The sequence below is a fragment of the Capsicum annuum genome, chromosome 10 (genome assembly GCF_002878395.1).
Source record: "Capsicum annuum cultivar UCD-10X-F1 chromosome 10, UCD10Xv1.1, whole genome shotgun sequence".
In the NCBI taxonomy this organism is placed as follows: Eukaryota; Viridiplantae; Streptophyta; class Magnoliopsida; order Solanales; family Solanaceae; genus Capsicum; species Capsicum annuum.
Window position 1 is genome coordinate 201,498,425 of NC_061120.1, and position 11,147 is coordinate 201,509,571.

Below are 11,147 nucleotides of genomic sequence, written 5' to 3' on the forward strand. Positions count from 1 at the left end.
AAAATAATTGTGAGTCCCTTACCAAAACATACTTATCAGCTCTAGTTCCAACACCTCCCGGCAATCTAGCAGCTGCATCTCTTACCAAATAAAGGATAGTAAAATGAAGCGGTTTGTCGTGCTTAAGAATGTTGTAATGCGAACCTTTTTCAACGGTTTTCCTCTATTCATTTTCAGTGGAGCAACAACAGATCTCTGAGCATCAATGGCCATATGTGAGAAAGTATTTTATACCGTTGAGCTTTTTCTCTACTGAAATAAGCTCTAATTTTCTCGCAGCAGGTGCAAATTATTTTGAGGCTTTTCACGACTTTTGAATTCTTGAAACCTTCTACCAATACTGAATGTGCATGATATACCTTTTGCCATTTATTTCAGAATCATCGCTGCACGAATCACTCTCTTTTCTATCCTGTAATCAGAGAATCTTTCTTTCACCCTTGATGCAGTTAGTGAGCCCAATAGAATCTTTTTCAGACATAGAAAATCCAAAATTATTGTAAGCACACGTCGTAGTCCAAAAATCACATCTGCTTCTTCAGCAAAGTTGCTTGTACTCTTTCCCACAAGTATTGATCAGTAAGACAAAATAGTGATTCTTGTGCCCTGTTCTACAGGTAACTTATCATTGTCTGTTATGCTTTACTAAGGGAAAAGGGGTCTTAGCCACTTAAAAATGTAGTTCTTTGGTGTTATGGTGTAAATTAGTTGTACATGCATGTCATATGCTTGTCCGATCTTCTCCAAATCTAGATTTATTTAAAGGTTTCTTCTTAAACATGCATAAGCATAAACATAATATTAGAAATGATATAGTGTATGGATGGCTTGATATACTTAAATTTGTTACTACTTATTTCCCAACAAAAGTTTTGGGGTTGGGGGGTTGGGGGTGTTATCTTGTTAGCTTGAAAAAGTGCGAAGGGATTTGTGATTTCACCAATTCAGTAGAATAATCTTCAAGCTCATGTTTTCGTAAACAATTATATTTCCAGGGGACTAGCAATGTGGCTTTGATAATAATAATATTTACAGTGCCTTTTGTGACTTTTTCTTTCTATACAGTCTACAAGTGCATTGATAAACATGGACTTTCTGGAACCACTAGAACTAAACATTTTCGTCGATAAGCTAAGCTTTTCTGTGTTACCTATTCTGCCAACTTTGATATTGATGTTTCTTCAGTTTTTTCTCTATTTTTGGTAAAGGTACTATGTAAAGTGTGGAACGAGGTAGAGTTATTGATTTTATTTCACTTACTGTGTGGCTTTGGTACGTAGTTTGGATTTCCCTTAAATTTTCAAATAAATAAGAATGATAAAGAGAAAAGAATATTAACAAGGTGTGTAAAGGATTAGCATGTGTCAACAATTTTACTTCTATATTGAGATGACCTGTTGTCATCAGTTTTACTTTTAGTAGTTCACATGCAAATAGGTAGCATGTATCAAATGTCTACATAATCTTATTCGTATTTTTATATGAAAAACATACACAAAATTCATTTCTTAGTAATTAATTAACCAGGTTGTTGGGGAGTTTTATTGGTATATATTGTCAACAAGTTGTATTCTTGCCAAAGTAGCTCAGAATCTAGCACAGGCATGATTGAAATGGTATGGTTAAATTAAGAGGCGATTGGTTAAATTATCATCAGATCTTTTTTTGAGTATTACATACAAATAGGTTACACATGTCAAATATTTGCATAATCTTATTCGTATTTTTATAAATAAACATACAAGGACTATAATAAACATTGCTCAAAATCTAGCTTAGTGATGATACTGTTTTAAAATGGTATGTTCTCTGTTAACAGGCGATTGGTTAAGTTACCTTTTTTTTTCTTTAGTTTTTCTTTGAAAATCATCTGAATTGCAGCAATTACCTAGTGTTGAGATTATTGTTTGCTTATTAATTGATGTTTTAGTCTATTTTTTTGTTAATTTGTTAGTGCGAAGATCCATTGTGTAACAAAAACTTGTATATCTTATCACAGGGTTGAATTTTCATGCGAAAAAAATTACGTGGAGTCATGGATGTTGTTATTAATGTGTTTCCTCCTATTTCTTCAATTACTGACACCTTTATCCCCTGCCCATTAATTACTGAAGCAGAGATGTTGGGGCCTTTTTTCTCTCTATGTGGATAAATAAAGCCTAATTTAGATCAATCCACTTTTGCCCACAGGCCCATTACTATGAGGCATATATAGAGATATTTTTAGGTCTTATTCACTATCTACAAAGAGAGTTTTAATAACCACAAAAGAGAGAAAGTGTGCAGATTTTTGTCCAAATTTTTCAGCCACACTGTCAACTTCAAATTTCAATTTTTGCTTCATTTCTTGTCTGATTGAGCTAATTATTGATATCTTGTTCCTCTAATCTCAATATTTGATTAGAAACTAACGGAGTTAGATTTGGTATCCTGTAGCTTCTGTTTTTCATTCCCGAACAACAACTTTATTTTTTGTGTTTGTTCTCCTTTTTATTCTCTAGTTTTAATGCTATCTTGTTGTGTTATTACTCATTGTTTGACACATGTTTGGTGGCCATTTTGGAGGATAATATTGTTACTCTTGGTAATAATAGTGGGAGTTTTGTTCTCATGATTTTTTTACTCTTCACACCAAAGGGTTTTCCACGTAAATTTGGTGTCTCATGTGATTTCCTTTATTCTTATCTTATCGTATTTGTGAGATTGATTTATTTTCTGCCATATTATTTGTTTTACTTGGATTTGCTTATCTCCTCTTTGTTCAAGTTAAAAGAGAAAGTTTAGACTTGGATATTCTTCCGCTGCTACCCTATTAGATATTTTGATTGTGCCTTTGCCTTTCCTAACAAAGTGGTATCAGAGCGTTGGTTCTTATTGATTATCGATTTGAATGATTGGGGAAAATAAAATCAAAATAGTGTGTTTGAATAGTAGTAATTATCATACTTGGAAAGGCAAGATGAAAGATCTTGTATTTGTCAAGAAAATACATCTATCTATGTTTGCGTCTACTAAACCTCAATCCATGCAGATGAGGATTGAGAATGTGAGAATCTATAGGTTTTTGGCTATATTAGACAATAGATTGAATATAATGTTAGAAACCATATTGTGAATGAGACACATGCTGGGAGTGTATGGTCAAGCTCGAGACACTTTATGATTCAAAGACTGGCAATAACAAGTTGTTCCTTCTTAAGCAATTGATGAATATTATGTATAAAGAGGACAATCCTATTTTTGATCATATAAATAATTTTAAGGATGTCCTTGACCGGCTGTCCAGAATGGGTTTAAAGTTCGATGAAGAAATTCAGGGACTTTGACTTCTTAATATTCTCCCTGACTCTTGAGAGGTTCTTCTAACCGACATGTGTACCATGTGAGCATCCATGGTGTCCCAAGACTAAGTTAGGGTTATTCTACCCTTGCCATCGGAATAGAATAATCTAATCTGTGTGATCACAATCTGAGTCATCCACGTTGAAGTGGGAATAATCTAATAATCTGTACCTACGGTGGCACATAGTTTTGGGGTATGAAACCGTAGTAACTTACTCATCTCGGTTCAAAATACTACTCCCAATCTCATGCTCAAAATCTTAAAAAATTCACTTTAGAACTTATACAAAGGTTTACAGAAAACCAACTATGCTTTGCTTTTTCTTTAAATCTCAAATCTTCTGAAATAAAGTGGATTCTTTATCTAAAATCTAAAAATAATCTAGTCATGGGGTGCTTATAGCATGAACAATCTTAAAACAACAATCTTAAAATAAGATCCAATGACCCAAGAATCAATCCCATGTTAAAACATCTCAAAATTCATACTTGGTAACGTAAACATTCATAAATCATCTTAAAATCTAGAAATTACTGCACAAGGTGTAGAAATATGAATAAAGTCATGTAATTCAACTTCTAAATCATGGAAAATCTCATAATCTTGCAAATAATGTTAATGGGTATAAACCCTAACTTGAAATACATGGGAAATCATATAATTTGCAGTAAATTTGTAATAAAATTAAAGTTTTGGGCACAAGGATGAAAGATTTATCCTTGTTCAAACCTCACATACCTTAATTAATGTCCTTTGATAAGAAACTCGAATCTTGGATTCTTATTGATGTTTTGGAGATGGCTATTTAATGTTCTTGTATTGAGAATCCTTAAATTTGGACTATCTTGGAGAATTAATGGAGAAATTCTGAGTTTTTGGAGAGGAAATATGATGAACTAGGGTTTTGCTTTGAGGAGAATGATGAATAGGGCATAAAGTGCTTTGATATTTGATTAATCTTATGTTTCTGGATGGATTGGCGGTTGGGGAATTTACCAAAATACTCCTTTAAAATCTTAGACGAAACGGAAAATTGAAAATTTTCCCAATCTGGTTAGCCACCGTGACACGCCACAATCGCTCACTGGAAAAAGGACGAGTGGGAATTGGTTTCCCTTCGCGATGCACCACCATCGTGGAGCCCCTAAGTTTGTCGTTTCAACCGCTGGTGCGACGTGCCAGTATCGTGGAGTAACACTGGAAATTTCTATAAGGGAAATTAGGCTTCTCTGCGATGCACCAAAATCACAGAGTCTCATTGGAAACTGAAAATTATGATTTTACGCTTCTCCACTACGCACTAAGGACCGAAATCATAGTGTTTTACGACTGGAACTTAAAATAGCCATAACTTCTTACCCGGTTATCGAGTTTAGGTGAATCTTATATCGTTGGAAAGATAATTCAATTTCCTACTCCATGGAAAATCCAAATCTAAAGTATTTTCTGCAAAATAAACATCACTTATTCTAGAAGCTACTCCTTGTCATTTTCAGTATAGGTTTAGGCTTGGAAAATTTTAGGGTATTATAATATCTCCCCATTGGGAACATTCATCCTTGAATATGGATAGTTAATCTGAAATTTCTGAGGAATCTGACAATCTAAGATAGCATGCAACTGAAGTGAACTGAGCAACTGAATCTAAATCTTTCTAAGACTCTGAGTAATTCTGTGTGTGCATAAACTTACATAAAAATGATTATATAGCTGAATCTGTGATTAAAAAGGAACTAAGTTAAGGAAGAGTATTACCTTCATTTAAATCTGAGTCTGCGGAGAAAAGGTGAGGGTACTTGGCTCACATATCTGGCTCTGCTTCCCAAGTGGCACCATCAACCGACTGATTCTACCAAAGAACTTTGACCAAGGGAACTTCTTTGTTCCTTAGTCTACGAATCTGGTAATCTAAAATCTCCACTGGAATCTCTTCGTATTAAAGGCTGTTCTGAATATCTGAACTTTCTATAGGAACTACAACGGTAGAGTCACCGATACTCTTCTTAAGTATAGAGACGTGGAATACAGGATGAATGGCTTACAAGTCTACGGTCAACTCAAGCTCATAAGATACATGCCCAACACGACTCAAAATTCTATAAGGGCCAATATACCGGGGACTAAGCTTTCCCTTCTTGCCAAATCTATTCTCCCCTTTAATGGGTGAAATCTTCAAATACAAAAAATTACCAACTTCAAATTCGAGGTCCCTTCTTCTCACATCTACATAGGATTTTTGACAACTCTGGGCTATTTTTAATCTTTCTCTAATCGACTTAACTTTCTCCATGGCCTCATATATTGGATTAGGCCCAAGAAAAGTGGCCTCACCCACTTCAAACCAACCTATGGGTGATCTACATCTCCTCCTATAAAGAGCCTCGAATAGAGCTATTCGAATTCTAGCATGGTGACTGTTATTATAAGAAAACTCAATCAATGGCAGATGCTCATCCCAACTTCCCTTGAAATCAAGAGTACATGCCATCAATATATCTTTTAAAGTCTGAATGGTCCTCTCTATCAGACCATCTGTCTGCAGATGAAAAGATGAACTAAGATGGATTTGGGTACTAAGACCCCTCTGAAAGGCTTTTGAAAACTGGGAAGTAAACCGAGTACCCCTATCCGAGATGATAGACATAGGAACTCCATGTAGTCTGACTAACTCTAGGATATACAACCTAGCATAATCTTCAGTTGTATAGGATGTATGAACTAGTAAGAAATACACGGACTTACTCAATCTATCTACAATAACCCATATCGAATCACGACGATAGCATGATTAGGGTAAACCAGTCACAAAATCTATATTCACCTCGTCCCACTTCCAGGTGAGGATACCAAACTCTTGGAACGTACCACCAGGTCTTTTATGCTCTACCTTAAACTATTGACAAGTTGAACATTTAGCTATGAACTCTACTACATCCTTCTTCATACCATTCCACCAAAAGATTTCCCGCAAGTTATGGTACATCTTGGTAGCACCTGGATGAATAGAATATACCGCGCATCATATGCTTCAGCCATAATCTCCTACCTCAAATCATCAACACATAGCACACACGATCTACTCTGGTATCTCAACACACCATCTCCCCCTTGGGAGAAAACCTCTACCTTTTGGTCTTTAACCGATTTCTTCAATTTGACCAAACTAGAATCCATGTCTTGTTTCTCCTTTACTTCAAAACTAAGGAAGATTCAAAACTACTCTGAACCAAACATTACCCTCAACTGAATTAACTAACCTAATACCCAATCTAGCCAAACGATGAACTTCTCAAGCTAACTCTTTCTTATCTTTGTCCACATAGGCAACACTATCCATAGACAATCTACTGAGTGTGTCTGCCACTACATTGGCCTTACCCGGATGATACAACATACTCATATCGTAGTCTTTCAATAACTCCAACCACCTTCTCTGACGAAGATTCAACTCCCTTTGCGTAAATACATACTGCAAGCTATTGTGTTCTATGAACACATCAACGTGCACACCGTATAGATAATGTCTCCAAATTCTCAAAGCAAACACCATAACTGCTAGTTCGAGATCATGGGTTGGGTAATTCTTTTCATGAGGCTTCAACTGTCAAGAGGCATAGGCTATGACCTTACCTATATGCATCCACACATAACCCAAACCAACTCTAGAGGCATCACAATAAACAACAAAGCCTTCTGTACCATCAAGCAATGCTAGAACTAGAGCTAAAGTGAGTTGAGTCTTCAAATCCTAAAAAGTCTTTTTGTAGGAATCTGACCATTGGAACTTAACTTTTTTTTGGGTCAATTTATACATAGGAGATATAATAGATGAGAAAGCTTCAAAAAAACGGTGGTAATAATTAGCTAAACATAAAAAACTCCTAATGTCTGATAGAGAGATAGGTCTAGACCAATTTCTTAATGCTTTTGTCTTTTGGGGATAAACTCTAATGCCATCAGTGGAAATAATATGATTGAGAAAGGCTACTGTCCTTAGAAGAAATTCACACTTGCTGAATTTGGCAAATAATTGATGCTCTCTAAGAGTTTGCAAGACAATTCTAAGGTGGTCTGCATGGTCATCCTCACTACGGGATTATACAAGGATATCATCAATGAATACTATGACAAACATGTATAGATACTATTTGAACACTCGATTCATGAGGTCCATGAAAGCTGTTGGAGCATTGGTTAGCCCAAAAGACATGACTAGAAACTGAAAATAACCATAACGGGTTCTAAAAACTGTCTTTGGAATATCACATTCCCTTAATCTAAGCTAATAATAGCCGGATCTAAGGTCTATCTTTGAAAAATAACTTGCACCTTAGAGTTGGTCAAACAAATCATCAATTCTAGGAAGAAGGTATTTGTTCTTGACTGTGACCTTATTTAGTTGACGATAGTTAATGCACATTCGCAAAGAACTGTCTTTCTTTCACACGAATAGGACCGGAGCACCCCATGGAGAACTACTAGGCCTTATGAAACCCTTATCTAAAAGATCTTTGAGCTGCTATTTCAACTCTATAAGCTCCGTAGGAGCCATATGATATGGAAGGATAGAGATAGGCTGAGTATTTGGAAGAAGGTCAATACCAAATTCTATTTCCCTATTGGGAGGTACCCCTAGGAGATCTTCTAGGAAAACATCAGTAAACTCATTCACTATTTCAACTGACTAAATTATTGGAGTCTCAGACTTAATGTCTTTAACTTAAACTAGATGATAGATACAACCTTTGGAAATTAACTTTCTGGCCTTAAGGTAAGATATGAAATGACTCTTGGGAGACACTGAATTACTTGACCACTCAAAGACTGACTCATCTAGAAATTAAAACTACACCACTCGAGTGCAACAATCTATAGAAGCATAACAGGAATGAAACCAATCCATATCCATAATAAGATCAAAATTAACCATGTCTAACTCTATCAGGTCTGCTAAAATGAATTTAAGAAGGACGGTAATAGGACACTTTTTATAAATATGTTTGGAAATAACTGACTCATCTACTGGAGTAGAAACCAAGAAAGGCTCAGGGATCTTTTCAAAACTTATCTCACAATTTACTGCAACTAACAGGGTCACATAAGAGAAACTTGACCCAGGGTCTAACAACACATAAACATCAAAATGAAAGATACAAAGCATACCGGTAAAAACATCTGGAGAATTCTCTTGCTTCTACTGAGATGGTAAAGCATAGAACCAATTCTGGCACTGACCGCCACCGATACTGGATGAAGCACCCTAAGGAGGGGCTGGGCGACCTAGAGTAGCTGGTGAACTATTAGCCTGAGTCTGGGGATGTGCATCCCTATTTCCCCGCCTAGCATGCGGGCACTTTTTGATTTTGTGACCCTCCTGGACACAACCATAACAACCTTTCTAATCTCACAAACACTTACCTCCATGATTCTTACCGCAAGTAGCACATGAGGATTGATTAGTCTTATTACTCATACTATTCTGAGATCTGGACATAGAAGACTTACCCCACTGTTCTTGCCTATTTCTTGGTGCAGGAGCGCTGGCTGAAGAAGGTGAAGGCATGGATGAATGATTCTGAAACTGTGAATGATTTCCTCCTCTAGACCTATTCTGACCATGATCAAACTGCCCTATTCTAGCCCTCTTATTCACTCCCTCTTTCCTTCATCTTTTCTGCCTCAATTTGCAGAGCATGCATTATCAATCTAGGAAGGTCCATATCCCTATTGAGCATAGCAGTCCTACACTCCTTAACTACCATCCCAGGCATATCGGTCACAAACTTACTCATGCTTGACCTAGGGTCAGCCATCTGGTCAGGGGCATACTTAGACAACTGGTTGAACTTAAGGTAATACTCCTTTACTGTCATAGAGCCCTGCCTCAGGTTCTTAAACTCTTCTATCTTAGCTTTCTTCATATCAAGTGGGAGAAAATTTTCCAAGAACACATCCTAAAATATCTGGCAAGTCATGGGAGCTGCATTCTCCTCTCTACTCTTCTTACACATCACTACCCGATCATAAGCAACATCCTTCAGCCTATAGGATTCTAATTCTACACTCTACTTCTCAGAAACATGTATAATTCGAGTGATCTTCTTCACTTCATCTAGATAAAGCTATGGGTCCTCACCTGCCTTCGACCCAAAGAATTCTGGTGGGTTCATTCTCATAAAGTATCAAACTTTATCTATGGCTAAGTCCTTATCTTACTGAGGTGGGGCTGAAGCCTGACGGTTACCTTGAATATTTGTTGTCACCACTTAGGCTAGCACCTAAAAGGCAGCCTGAAACTCTATATGTGACACATTCTTATTTAAAGGATCTGTAGGCTGAAGTGGCTGGTTATCATTTTTATGGGTGTTAGCTTGATGAGGAGGCATATTCTATCATAAAAAAGCATAAGTTAATAGCAGATAGAGACATCTGTAAGCATAATGGATTATGAAAGAAGAGATGGTTTCCTAAAATACTTCATAGCCTTTGTCTCATAAATGTGATGCGCTTCACACTGATGATCAAGAATCTGCGTAACGCAGCTTTGTTGACTCCTTAGAACTCTCTAAACCTTTGGATCTTTGATATCAAGTTTGTAACACCCCAAAATCTAGTTCCTGGGACGCCACATGGTGCTCCAAACTACAAGTAGTCCTGAGCTAACCCTAACTGTCTTTTCTAGATCTGAATATCAAAATAGGGAAATATAGATAAAAATCATAACATATGCAGAAAAATGTCTGAAATCTTCTGAGTATATCTGAATCATACTAAATCTAAAAAGTCTGATAAAACAAATACTGAAAATTTGAATACTAACTCAAAGTTCTAAATTTGAATCTAATAGTCTGACAAACCTCTACTATCGAATCTAGAGAGTCACTGGGATAGGCCCCAACTGACTCAACTATCTAAAATGAGTAAAGACATATCTACTAGTAACTTGGAAATCTGAATAACTAAGCGTTCGAAACTATAAGGACTCACTAACTGCAGGGATGTAGGTAAGATGGTCAAAGATCAATCATGCTGCTGAGACTGAGCACCTGTACCTATATTATGAGAAAATGTAGCACATGGACATATATGTGGATCGGTACTTTGATGATATACTGAGTATATGGGGGTGTATGCAATAATTAAATAGTATCATCACAGTTTACAAAATCACTCATGCTAAATGTAAATAACTCACGTAAGCTTGAGTAATTTGAAATCTGGAAGTAAAGCATGAATAATAAAACATGTAATCTAAATCCTTGTGAGTCATCATACTTAGTTCCGAAATCTGTAGTTCTGCTTTATTTTCTCAAATTACATAGGCTAAGTGAAGTCTGAAAACTTATTTTGTGCATCTAAAGGCTTCAAATAAAAAAAAACTATTTAAGAGTAGGGGACCACTTTTGGGAGGTTCTTTTAACCGACATGTACACCATGTGAGCATCCATGGTGTCCCACGACTATCCCCTGTAAGGTTCGAACAGTTTTACCCTTACCATCAGAATAAAATAATCTAATCTGTATGATCACAATCTGAGTCATCCATGTTGAAGTGGGAATAATCTGATAATTTGTACCTATGGTGGCACGTAGATCTAGGTATGAAATTGTAGTAACTTACCCATATCGGTGCTAAATACTACTCCAAATCTCATGCTTAAAATCTTAAGAAATCCACTTTAGAACTTATACAAAGGTTTCCAGAAAACCAACAATGCTTTGCTTTTTTTTTTAAATCTCAAATCTTCTGAAATAAAGTGGATTCTTTATCTAAAATCTAAAAATAATCTAGTCATGGGATACT